Source organism: Ambystoma mexicanum, chromosome 11 (genome assembly GCF_040938575.1).
Source record: "Ambystoma mexicanum isolate Mex_15411 chromosome 11, UKY_AmexF1_1, whole genome shotgun sequence".
Classification (NCBI taxonomy): Eukaryota; Metazoa; Chordata; class Amphibia; order Caudata; family Ambystomatidae; genus Ambystoma; species Ambystoma mexicanum.
Window position 1 is genome coordinate 817,131,953 of NC_090934.1, and position 13,924 is coordinate 817,145,876.

A 13,924-nucleotide genomic window follows, 5' to 3' on the forward strand; every position below is an offset into this window, starting at 1 on the left:
TGACATTTTTTATATTTGGATTTAAAGTGTGCTTCCTGGATTATCCAACTGCAAAAGTGTTAGTAATTGCTTTCACCAACAGAAAGCTTTAGAACATAGCGGTGTGAGCCCCCATTGGCACCCCCCACCCCTTGTCGTGTACAGATGACGTATCTTGGAAACCAAAACCTGAGCAGTCAGTGAATAATAGTCCAACAACCTTTTACATTTTGGAAACACAGATCACAGTTTATTGGAGCATACATACAAAAATTGGGGGGCAGTCCCAGCCCTAAAGCACCATGGTTCATGACCATCTATACCACAAAAAAGTACTAGCCCCCCAAAAGGGGTGGGGCAGCTTCTGATTGTTCCGGTCACCCCTTGCCGCCTCCATGCATGTCGCAAGGCACCGGACATACGCGCCAGATTGGTGCACAGAGTGCTTCTCCCTCGGTCCACTGCACATAAGGGTGAGGAGTCTCCAGTGTCCGTAGGGATCCAATGCCCGTCATCTGACATTGGCTCGGGTAAGGCCACCGGGAAACTGCCCACGGTTCCAGCCGTGGCAAACTCCTCCCCGGCTAGGACTGTCCCGAACTCCGCCTGTGACAAGAAAGGAACAGTTAGTACAAGATAAAGCCAGCAAATTACACAAATCCTTTCACCCACTTAGACCTCGAACTCCGTTGAAAATGAAAAGAAAATTGATACAAATTGAAGCATGAAAAACATTTTTAAACCTTTTCCCCCCGACACACCCAGTCAATGCATAAAATTGACAATAAAATTGGAACCACAATCCCCCCTGCCACCACCCCCATAAAAACCTGCCCTTTGCACCCACCTACACCTCGATTTCCGCTAAAAAATGAAAATAGAAAACGAGTTGAAGCTCGTAGGTTTTTTTTAACATCCTGTCGCTACTCCCACCCTACAGTCTTCTGAAGTATTCAAATTTGTACTGTGCGCAGCAAGCAATTTAAACCACCTTCCTTTGAACGTACACCTCGCTGTAATCTGAACATGTAATATTAGAAACCATCTGCAGTATGACATCCTTTGGAACCATTTCCTTTACTCCCACTTGCCCCTCAATGTCGGTTAAAATTGGTCACTAATACCCCTACGAAGAAAGCCAATCTTTGATACTGATTACCACACCGCTTCTTACACTCCGGTTCTCCGTCCCTCCTCCCCCAATTCCTACCTCCCTGTCCTTACCTACCTGGATCCTCCTACCCCAGTTCCATCCACTTGTGCTACATAACATGTCATTGGGTGAGGGTGGGTGGGCAATTCGACGGAGGAGGACTGCAAACAGAGGCCGCTTTTGCAGTCCTCCTCCGTATTTGTAGGCCGTCCTCAGGGCCTGGCCGGAAATGCCCGCCCTGGGGACTCCCTCCCCCGACCGAGACATAGCGGAAGGGGTAGGAACCTATCTGCGGGGAGGGGGGCTACCAGAGGGCCGCCCACGCTATGTGGGACGTCCCTCGAGCGCCCCCTGCAGGGGCTAGTACGTCCCCTGACTTTCATTTTATTGTATGTATTTATTATTGTATTGGTTTATAAAAACCTTATACACTCAAACTGTGAACATATTTAATTTAGCTCACATCAATACAAATGTAATCACAATTTCCATTTAAATCCATAAAAATCCATAAATGCATTTGGTTCGTTGAAATACTGGTAACATAGAAAGATACATTCAAACGTTCAAATGCACGTAGTCAATCAAAAGAATTCATCACATAATTAATGAATGGTTCAAAGAACTCCACTAAGTTTAAATCTTTTAAATTCACATAAGTCTCATCATGAACAAACTTGACAAATAAGGATTCCCTTTTCTGCTGTAATCCAGGACACAATATCAAGAGGTTTTTCAGGGATTGTAGCTCGAAATGGCAAAATCTACACACATTTGTCAGAGCATTTAATCTCTCTTGGGTGGATAAGAGTCAGCCTAATTCTCCAAAAGGTTCCCATTACTCGGCCATCAGGACATTGGGAAATGTAAGATGGAAGGGTGCCTCCGCGTTTATTTTCCTTGCACTGTTCCCCAGATAACTTATAGAGGCACCGTTTATCACACCTCTTGCACCAATCTGCATGATAGAATTTCTTTTTTGCACCAATCGGATCATGAATTCGTAAGCAGCAACAAAACTGTCCATTGACCACATTCATAGGACGATATGCATCAATAATGCCAAGCAGCAAAACCATGTATTCAAGAGCGCCCTTGGATCCTGTTCAAGCACACAGTACAGCAGCAACATGGTATATTTTCAACCCTTTTCATTAGAAGATCACATAAACAAAACTGAGCATGCAGCAGCCTGTTCAGACGCACAGCACAGCAACACAGCTGTGAGCCGGATTCCATTATAAACTACAGGTGCAGCAACAGTCATGAATGCACAAGTGCAAACATGTGCATCCATACAATGCCGCCGCGTATTTGTGTATGTTTTAAGGGCATACTCGAGCAAGATGCACAAAGAAGAACGTAATATTGAATTGCAATATGACTCTAATGCTCAAAGTGTAATGGGTTTTCCTGGGCTAAGACTACACATTGGCCAAAACATGCACAAAAAGGTAAGGTCCATACCGGTCGAAGCAGCTAACCCAACATATGCACAAAAGTGCAAAATGTATTTTCTGCAAATCTCAAGTCACTAATATTGAGAAAAGTAAAACAATCTACATTGACGTGCATAGTTGCAACAATTCCCGGTCAGTGTAGAAATGCGGTAGAGGGAGTGAGCCCCTCTGGTGATGACACAGACACTGCTCTATTACCAGGCATTTTCCCATCAATACTGTACTGACAAAGGGCCTCATCACAAGTTGGGCGATATCCCAGTGGTAAATCTGCTGCAATACCGCCCGATGCAATTACCGTTACCGCCACTTGATCCAGCAGTATTACCGCTGGATTACAAGTGGCGGTGGCAGAGTAAGTCCCCATTTATATGGAGTCAATTGGACTCAATGGGGCATCTTCGGTGCAATTACTGCAGCAGTAATTCCGCTGTGGTGATTGCAGCAAAAATGGGAGGAAAGTCTCCAGATTTGTGGAGGTAAATCCTCCAACTTTTCACCCACCTCATAATTGGGCAGTGCGGTAACGCTATTACCGCCACATTTTTACCGCACCACCCACCTCGTGTTGAGGCCCAAAGTCAAATACTGATTTTTATTGAAAAGGTCATATAAACTTGTGAAAGTTTGCATTGGGTGTTTCAAGGGAAAAGGGTACGTCTGGACTTCCTAAACAGATAGTTTGGAAATAAAAACAAGTCAATACGAGCTTTTCAGTTAAGTAGGAATTTTGAAAAAGAAAAGCATATGTACCTTCCTTTTTAGTCTGGTAGGATAGCTCAGTGGCTGAGTGCTCGCTGCTGTGATCTGTGTGTGGTCTGCAGGTCGCAGGTTCAAATTCTGGCTAGGCCAACTCAGCCTTTCATCCTTCGGATGATACATGTATACCAACTTCAGTTGGGTGCTATTGTAAGTAAATATGTTTTCTGGAAAGCGCTATATGAATAACACATCGTTATCGCTAATGAGCTGACATTGTTTGCTGTAGCTGTAGTACTTGAGGATTAAGTTTAGGGCGGCTTGCCCTTTTTTCATCAGTATGTGTGTTGAAAGGACAGAGTTCTGCACCTTGGTTCTTGCACAGAACATGTTCCATAGTGAAGTGTCCTTTTGGCAAAACGTGTACTGCACTTTCTCCTGAGCTTCTACCAGGCTGTGGACAACATTAAACATGTGTGGGTTACCAGTGGGGCAACTGAAGGAAATGGTGAGTGAAGATGGGCGCTAGAAGTTGAGTAAGCTAGGGAGAGAAAATGTGGGAGGGAGGGAGAGAAACATTAAACATGTGTGGGTTACCAGTGGGGCAACTGAAGGAAATGGTGAGTGAAGATGGGCGCTAGAAGTTGAGTAAGCTAGGGAGAGAAAATGTGGGAGGGAGGGAGAGAAAGGAAGAACAGAACAAGTTTGGGGAGACAACACATCTTGTGCTACATACACATGCGGTACTACCTTCCAGGAAATGTCAGTACAAAGTCATGGGCATTATCTGGTGACTTGTGAGGTAATGACTCGCACGTGCGTGTGCAAGTGTGTGTCAATATGTACCAAATAATAAACGAGGCGAGTGATTCAAAACAAAAAGGTGCCTTTCAAAATACTCATGCATATCTTCTGTGCCTGCAGCCAAAGGATGATATGATAAAGCCTTGCTGGGAGACATTCATTCTCCACTAGAAGTGCCATTGTCATCAAACAAAGACATCACCGGGTAACGTTAAGATATGAAAGCTAGACGCTGCTAGATGCATGGCGCCCGAGAGTGATGACTAGTGCATGTGTGTGATGCGGCGCATTCAGATTCCCATGCCTGGTGGCATGTGGCGATCGGCTTGCTGTGTCGTTCTCAGATGGTCTAGCGGCAGAGAGTTTGAATTCTGTATCCTCAATTCGCTAAGTGGCTGTGGGCCAGGAGAGCATTTACTGGCAATGGTGAGGCGAGGTAGATTTGCTAGAAATGTTGTGTGGGGTCACTGGCATGAGCCGTGTTTTGTGGTCGGTAACGGAAGGTTTGGCGGCGAAAAAATTGGTCGAACCCGATTTCATCAAATTTTTCAAAAAATATTTTTGCCACAAATATATCTGTGGGGGTGGGTTTAGGTAAATAACTAATGTGGAGGGTTAGGGGGGGGGCACAGCGGTCTCCCTCGCATATATTTGTAGCAAAGACCAAGAAAAATCGGCCAGATTACATAGAACCTTGTAGAGAGTTGGAGGAACTCCATACTTTTTTTATGAGGGGCAGAGCCACATGGGATGGGGTCGGTCTAGCCACTTCTTGCTATGCCTCCCAGAGGGTGGACGGAGCGGAATTCCCTGAGCTCGCCCTCGCCTCAGGGAAGCGGTATTCCTGTAAACCATAATGGTCTATGTTTCCCCAAAACGGTTATCTGGGACAACAGCTCTCACCGTGCCACAGTTTGGCCACATGTCAACAACAGAAAAGATGGCAATGGCGAATGTTTCCTAATTTTTAGTACCAGAATAGAATTACAAAAATAGAATGCAGGGAACGATTATTATGATGCTAACCCTAACCACATCCCTTGAGAAGACTTGGATGCTGAAGGAAAGGCGACGCATAGGAGCTTGGGGGAATGCTCAACATGGACAGAAATGAGGCCATGAGCGGATAAGTCAATCATTTTACCTTCGAGCGAAGAACGGACCCCTTGCGGTCAGGTGAAGTATCTAACCACGCTGGCTGCGAGAACTCCAAACACAGCAGAGCCACGTACACGTACACGCTTCCAGATCTAAAATGGCACAGCTGGCCCGGGCCCATGTGTAAAGACTCACGGGAGGCAAAACCAATCGGGACACTTAAAACAAACCGCTAAATTGAATGGCCAATCCTGGGCCAGCTTAGAAAGCTAGCTTGTGGCCCAGTGCTGTAAAAGAGGCTGTAAAGTGCCAGAGAGGGAGAAGATGGGGGTGGGTGTTTAGGTAGGTGGGTGGATGAGGGGAGTAGACATGCTTTCATGTGCTCCCTGGATACAAGGGAAGAGTGCTACCTGGGAAGAGGTAGTCCTTCTACTACTCACTCTGCAGCACTTGCTTTGGCTGACTATGTGAGAGGATCTACCTCAAGAGACAGATGTAGGAACATTGAAAGGACAAGTGCTACCCACCAAGCCAGATGCCAGAAGGAAGGCCCGAGGACGGGGTCGCCATTGAAGAATCTAAGAAAAACCACCCTTGGCAGAAGGGAGAACATATTGTCTGCCATAAAAATGTCCCTGAACAAATGGGGAGACTCAGTGAATTGTGAGTAAACCAGAGATCACAGAGTGATCTAAGGAGATGGATGTGTCATGAGACACAAAAGACTTTGAAGAGGCCACAAAATATGCTAACCAGAGACCATGCAGAGGGCAGGCTCTCGTATCCCACAGATTTCCCAGGAATCCATCTGCTGTATTTGCCATTTCTGTAATATGGATGGACTTTGAAAGTATAGGTTTATGAACATCTTTTGTTGGCTAAACCTAGGGAAGCATATGGTTAGCCAGGAGGCCAATGACACAAAGACTAAGCTCAAACCTTTGCGTTGGCCATTACCTTTGGACTTTTGATTGTTAGCATAGGCCATCCCTGGAGGGACAAAGACTTACAAGAGTAGACTTAAGACATATGCTCAATGACACAATTACCCTAAGGTGCAGAGAGCACCAGGAGAACCCCACTTTAATGTATCCCCTCTTTCTCCTCTTCAGCTCGCAATCTTGGTGTCACCTTTGACTCTTCTCTCTCCTTCTCATCTCACATCACTAACACAGCCCGTAGCTGCCGCTTCCACCTTTATAATTTTCTCTGTGCACACGCCCACTTTTTTCATTCCATTGCACTAATTTATGTTTATTTATTTATAATGCGCTAAAAACCCGCAGCCATCAGGGCACACAGAGAGACACAAGACAAAACATCAAAGACAGGGCGGATTGGCAGAGAAGAAAAGCAGTGGCAAGGACCTATTCAAACAAGAATGTTTTCCAAAATAGGAGCAGGTTACTTTCCTGAAGTAAATTCAAAGGCATGGAATTCCAAGCCCTCGGAGCCAGAGTTGAAAAAAATCAGCTGTTGCCTTTGGCCCCTCCTATTCTCGGGCACGAAAGAAGTCAGGCACCAGACCTTAAAACTCTTTTAGGCTTGTTTCTGGTCAACCTATCCTTGAGATAGTCGGGGACATTGGCGTATACACAGTCAGAGCATGTATTTTATACTGCACCCATGCAGCTACAGGAAGCCAGTGCAGTAACCTTCTCATTTCTGATATATTAAAGTTTTGAGGAATGTTTTTAGCAATGTGGATGGCATCGTTTTAAATAACTTGTAGCTTATGAATGCAACTTTTGTTTGAGCCTCCCAAAAGAGCATTACAACAGACATTAGTCAGCTAAGCTTCTCATCTTCTCTTATCTTTCATTGGCTTATCCACGGCTCTGCCCAATTACTTGGCTGCCCTTCTCATTTGACTCCTCTTCAATTCCTCTATTCATCTGCCCTCGGTCTTTTACTACTCCTTTCGCTCTCTATCTTCTCTCTCACTCTCTTTGTCTTGTTTTAAAATACCATAATACAACAAGCACCACTGGCTCCCCCTACCTTCTTTACCCATTTCAATAACACAGTTTACAAATACTTCTGCAGCCAGTACCTTAAATAACTGCACATGGGACTCCAACCTTTTATGAAAGTATACAAATTCAGAATGTATTTTTTTCTCAGTTCTACACATCTCATCTCGTTTTAACTCATCTAATAAAACAACTCACAAGACATACACAGTTAATATTATAAAGTGCAATAGTGTGCAAAAGGGTTAGTTAACGTGCCTTTTGTGCAGAAATACAGTACATATGCGATGGTTTATGCTCATACATGTTCACATAGGAAATATAATACATTTTTCTCAATAAAGTTTGATGATGGATCGTGAACTACTTCAATGAGGTATAATTTTATATCAATAGATACAAACAGTTCAATCTTCAAACAACTCTCACTTTTTGGGGGAAACTATGAGAAAACGATGTCTACATAATTTCCTTCGGGATTGTTATTATCTAATATCCAGTGACCTTTTTTCTATAAAACACGGGATGCAATAAACACAAATGATGACACAAAGCAGTTCAGACTTTTCCTCGAGATCTGCTGGTCCAGTGCAATCTCTTTGCATTTATCTTCTAGGCCTTCGCCAGAACAGGACGTGATTGGCAATATTCAGAGATCCAATCTCTCAGTTACCCCCTCTAAATGATGTTTATTCTACAAAAAGCACACAAAAGGAAAATCAGGTGGAGAACCTCTTAGGCATCTTGCATATGCCTGTGTTCATAGTTATAAGCTGACTACTGACCCTTTTCTTCAGGGGAGTGTATATAGGGATAGCCCTGTTGTTATATTTTGTTTTAAAGTACCTTCAAGGGCTTGCTCCATCTTAGTAATAGTATTAATGTGGAGATGGAAGAGTTGTATTAGCGAGAGAAAGAGAGTAGGAGTAAGAAAGAGAACATGTGGACGAACAAAGGACAAGAGCAAGCGGGGGGGAGATGGAGGAGAGTTGGAGGAAGAAAAGGAGTAGAGTAGACGAAAGGGAAAATAAGGATAGAACACTAGGACGAGGAGTACAAGAGCATGAAAGGAAAGGACTAAGTGAGGCCTGTGTGTCTGGAAGGCACTTATTCTTGTACTTACTGTATTGTGTGATGTAGGTTAGGATTCACCTAGATTGTCAGAGAGGGAAAAAGATAGAAAGGGTGTTCACCCAAGCCCATCATGACTAGCCAGTCAATGGGTAGACAGTAGGAGTTACCATTCTCTAGCAACCATCCTGGGGTTGAGGGACGTCTGAGGTAAGGAGGCATCTGTCTGGCCGGACCAGTGAAAGAGGGACAGCCCTTAGTGAGCCTTTTCCAATTTCTTTAATAAAAACCCTTGAACAGTCTTAAAGAGTTGGTGTGCTCTTGATGTCATTTTGTGAAAACAAAATCAAAATATCGAGGCTGAGTACCCCAAAAGGAAGCACACCGAACAAGGGTTACAGAGTTCAGTATTTGAATACATTGTTCTTATCGTATACTTGTGGATTAGTTTAATTGCACGAGTAATCCTTTACACACAGGTCAACGAAGGACAAGGTCCCAGTTCACGACCTCAACAAGTGGCCTGCAGGCAAGTTACATATTAGCTACGTACAGAGGTCAAGACGGCCATGTTGTATTTTGGAATGACATCGTCCACCATTTTAACTCGCAGGGTGACTTTACAATGCAAACCTAAAATGGCGGATTGACCTAAAATGGCGGCTTACATTTATTTTAAGGTCAGGACCTTGCAACACGGATTCCTTCGCAAGTGACTTACGAGCAGCTTGGCGTAGGCCAATATACATATATTTATTGCAAAGGAGGCACAATATAATTTCTCTTTTGACAATTTGTGACACCAATAGCTCTATAATTGAGAGAGTGAACCCAGCACCTGAGCAACATTCCATTAAGCAAAATGGTAACAAGATAATCAACCTTATTGACAAAGCATGGGAATAGAGATCCCTGGAGGCAGGTGAATATTCTAAGTGGCGGGGTGTCACTATTTTCCCCTAAGTAGCATGAGTGAGCGAGTGTAGCCACAAACCTGAAACACCAAAGTTGGTGTGCGATTGTCCCCCAAAAACGTTTTTTAATAGTTGATATGTTATCTTTTACAGAACCCCACTAACCCCTAACCCTCCTGAAGAGCCACGTACAATGAGTTTGCTATACAAGACCACTTTACATTACATTACCAATGCAGAACAAAATCCTTGGAGGAGGAAAGTAGGTAATACCCAACTACATTTCTTAGATTGGCTATTGTGAAATACCAGACAGTGTCTCACCCACTACTCCCCATGGATCTGTCATCCAGGTGGCCGGGACACAGCCATCTCTTTGATTCCAGTTCCTTGGGGTGGACCCGTGTGGGAGGATCATCTGGGTGAAGAGTCTTCAGGGAGTTGGACACCAGATTGTGAGACACAGTAACTCCTTCCCTGTAATACCTTAACCCCATCCTACCCAGTAGGATATTTAGGAACTTTACCCCTGCCCCCTTTACAACACAAACACTTTCTCATGGACAGCCCGCTATAAGGGAAAACAGACTAACACCGGAGCCGTGTACCTGACATGTCCCAATATTATGGTCGGGCAAGGTCTGGCAATTATCGACAATCACTCACACCTGACTTCCATTACACTTCCCCACAGGGATAAAAGGCAGAGCACAAGAGCACATTCTGAGCAAGGCAAAGCACATGAAGAAACAGCAATTTAGAGACGGCAGCTGAGCAAGAGGGGAAAGACGGCAAAACCGAAGGGGAACGCAAGCAGGGAAATTCCCTTGAGTTTTCCAACAAGGAACCTTTACTTTCTAGAGACCTCGAGAATAGAAAGCATAAAACCAGGAAACCAGGCTGAAGAATCCTGCATTGTGTTTCAGAGATACCCTGGGCCCTCTGGCGTCAGTGATCAAAGGGGGCAGAATCACCAGCCGCGGTGGTATTGTCCTTGGCTCCAAGAACAAAGCAGCATCAGTGAAGTCAACACGGCCTGTGAGTTGAGGAAACCGATACAAGACCTATCTGTGTTGAAGCCAAGGTTGCAAGCAGCAACATTGAATGGTAAGCACTGGAACAAACATTGTTAAAACGTGTGTCATAAGAGACGCAAGTGAAGTTAAACTGCTTATGAGTGATTGAACTTTAAAGCAGCTACAATACCTTTGACAGAGTGGTCTGGCACCACGTGGGTGTTCAATCGAAGGTCTCTGTAAAGCATACAGCTGAGAAGTAAGAGAGTATTTTCTTACCTGTAATTCCATTTCTCCAGCGTTGGTATATTTCATGGATTCACATGCTGTGAATATTTCACGTCGTCAGGCTGGGAAACCTTGGTAACTTTAATATAGTAGTTTTCCTATGGAAAACTCTGACAGAGTGCCCTATCGACATCTTTATGGGTGCTTTAGGCTGCACCAATAGGACGTCCAGTATAAATAGCCCCACCCCCATGGCTTCCCTTCAGATTTTTAACCTGCCCCAAATGGAGGAAACCCAACACGTATGTTTGCCTGAACAGGGAGGCCGGAGGGTGCATGTGAATCCATGATACTAAGGCTGGAGAAATGGAGTTACAGGTAAGAAACGACTCCCTTCTCTAGCATTGGCTCTTTCATGGATTCACATGCTGTGAATATACTACACAGCAGTACAAGAACCTGGAAGTGCAGAAGAGGCAAACAATACCACGGAACCAACAGTAGGAAAACATACATATTCAGTTGACATTACCGAAAACATGAATAAAACCAAACCCTGTAAGCTGTGGGGCCTACGGCCTACCTTAGTGGAACAGGCACTGCAGGACCGCACGCTCTACCTGCGCATCCTGCGCATTTTGTTGACCCAGACAGTAGTGTCTGGTGAAGGTATGCGGCACCACTCATGTTACTGCTTGGCAAATCTCACTGAGCGGAAACAACGCTGAAGATCTCGTAGAATGGGCCCTGGGAGTGTACCGCAAACGCATGCCAGCTTTCTCGTGGCAGAAGAAAATCTTAGGGGACACCCAAAGGGAAAGGCCTTGCTTCGAAATCGCTTTGCCCCTGCTGGAGGGGCTTAAAGCCACAAATAGTTGCCTCGATGTCCTGAAGGACTGAGTCCTGTCGAGATAAAACTTCAAAGCTCGCTTTCTCCGATGGAGTGGTAGCCTTTGGAAAAAAAGGTGGGCAAGGCTATCGTAGTGTTCTTGTGAAACTCTGACGGAATCTTAGGAAATAAAGTGAGGATTCGTAGACAGGAGAACCTTGTCCCTCATGAAACGCATATTCGGCTGGTCGGTGACTAGAGCTAGAAGTTCAGAAACCCGCCTGGCAGACGTAATAGGCACTAGAAAAGCGACCTTCCATGTGAGAAACTTCACCGCTGTCCTGGACATGGGCTCAAATGGTGGTTTCATGAGGGCCGAGAGTACCACATTGAGACTCCAGACCAGAGAAAAATTCTTCTTTGGGGGAACATCCTAAAAAGGCATTTGAGGAAATGCTTAATCAATCTGTCGCTGAACAGAGGTGTAGAGTTGCGCTGCCTCATGAACTGGGAGATGGCAGCCAAGTGGACCTTGATCAATGACAACGTCAGACCCGCCTTCGTCAAAAGAAGCAGATACGGCAGAAGTTGCTGCAACAAAACCTGAAATGGTTGCAGGTTTGGCTGCGTTGAGCACCAAGCACAGACCCTTTTCCACTTTCGACCGTAAAACACGTTGGTAGGTGGTGCCCTTGAGGCTACAAAGATGCGAAGACAGTCCTGCAGAATCTCTAGGTGTCCAAATTCAGAGTGGTCAGGAGCCACACTGCAAGGCCGAGGGATCCTGGGTCGTGATATCACACCTTTTCACCATCCTGCAATAGCAGATCCGGCTCTGCCCCTAGATGAAGAGGATCATTCACTGCTAGGTAAAGAAGGTCCGAGAACCAGGTCTGTCTGGCCCAGGACAGGGTCACCAGGATCACCTTGCATGGAACCTTGCACACCATCTGGATAATTTTAATGGATCAGAGGACATGGAGGGAACGCATGTGCGAACAGGCCTGTCCACGGGAATGAGAACGTGTCCCCCTTCGAGTCCGTTTAAGCTACCCTGCTGGCAAAGAGATGGCACTGCTTGTTCTCTGGGCTGGCAAATAAGTCCAGAGGGGGAGTCCCCCATTTCTTGAATATCCTCACCACCTGTGTGTCCTTCAGCTGCCATTCGTGCATCTGAGCGGTGTCTCTGCTGAGAGCATCAACCTGAACATTTTGAACCCCTGGCAAATATTAAGCCACGAGGCGAATGTGTGTGATGGCCCAGCGCCAGACCGCTTGAGCCACCCGGGACAGGGACAGTGAATGCATGCCTCCCTGTTTGCGCAGATAAAACATTGTGGTGGTGTCGTCTGTCAGAATCCGTACCACAGAGCCCTGAATGAGGGGCAGAAAAGACTCCAGTGCCCTGTGTACTGCCTTCAATGCCAGAATGTTGATGTGTAACAAAGCCTTCTCGAGGCTCCACAGGCCTTGGGCCTGAAACTGGTTGAGAGGCACCCCCCAACCCACCTGGGAAGTGTCCATCATGATTGTGTACTGAAAATTTGGTTCCACCAGGGGCAGGGCCTCTGCCAGCGCTGGGGAGATGAGAACTTTGTCAGACCAGGAACCGAGGACCTGTGACCATCTTGCGGTGAGAAATTCCTGCAGAGGTTCATGAAAAACCAACAATTGGGGATGAGTGGGATGCAGGACACCATGGTGCCGAGAAGAGACATGTATACGCGGACCATGACCCATGTACCCGGACCAAAGGAGCCCGCCATGGATAACAGCTTCTCTATTCTTTTGACCGATGGCTTCACCAGATTGAGCTGAGTATGAAACTGTGCCCCTAGAAAAACCAAGTCCCTGGAGGGCATCAGACAAGATTTGGCAAAGTTGACCGCAAAGCTCAGACGAGTCGGCCCCCTGACCAACCTGTCATTCAGGTACAGATAAATATGATGTCAATCCCTGCGGAGGTAAGCTGCCACCAGTGCCAGGCAATTGGTGAATGTCTTGGCCACCGACCTGAGGCCAAAGGGGAGAACCCGGAACTGGTAATGCTTGTCGCCGACCATGAACCGTAGAAACTTGTGATGTTTGAGGTGCATCGGGATGTAAAAATAAGCATCTTCGAGATCCAATGATGCCAGAATTCCTCCATTTAACATCTTGCAATGTTAGCATCCGGAACTTTTGGCTTTTCACATTCTTGTTCAGTGGCTCCGTTTGTCATTTGGCTTCTTGATGACAAAAAACCAAGAGTAGGTTCCTTGCCTTCTCTGCAATGCAGAGACCTTCTCTATCGGCCCCTTCTGCAGCATCAGACGGACCTCCTGCCGCAAGACCTGTAGATGGGGCTGTGATACCTTCACCGGTGGGATAGGGTGTTGCAGACGGCGGAACTTCAATGAGTGACCATATTGGACTTCATCCAGAACCCATTGGCCCGTTGTAATCAAATGCCATTCGTTGACATGATACGCCACTCTCCCTCCCAGTTGACTGCCCATATGGCAGTCATTGTTGAGGCTTGCACTGCCGGCCTCTACTAGTGGACCAGGACAAACCTCTCTTTCGCTGACTTTGATAGTCCTTGTTCCGCTGAGCCGACTGGAAAGATTGACTGAAACCTTGGGAGGAATAGCTGGAACAACCGAAGTCTTTGTCGCGAGAACCCATGAACCTGGCGTTCCCCGGAGCTCCTTGAAACAA

General features: G+C 45.9%; 1 long non-coding RNA gene across 1 annotated transcript in view; it reads right to left on the reverse strand.

Annotated features, from left to right (window-relative positions):
• Positions 1-206: 206 nt before the first annotated feature.
• The window catches only part of LOC138503775 (uncharacterized), a 318,815-nt gene continuing 305,097 nt past the window's right edge, over positions 207-13,924 (reverse strand). The window contains exon 3 of the long non-coding RNA XR_011279705.1: positions 207-585. This is a non-coding gene — a long non-coding RNA (uncharacterized lncRNA). The remainder of the gene's footprint in view (positions 586-13,924) is intronic.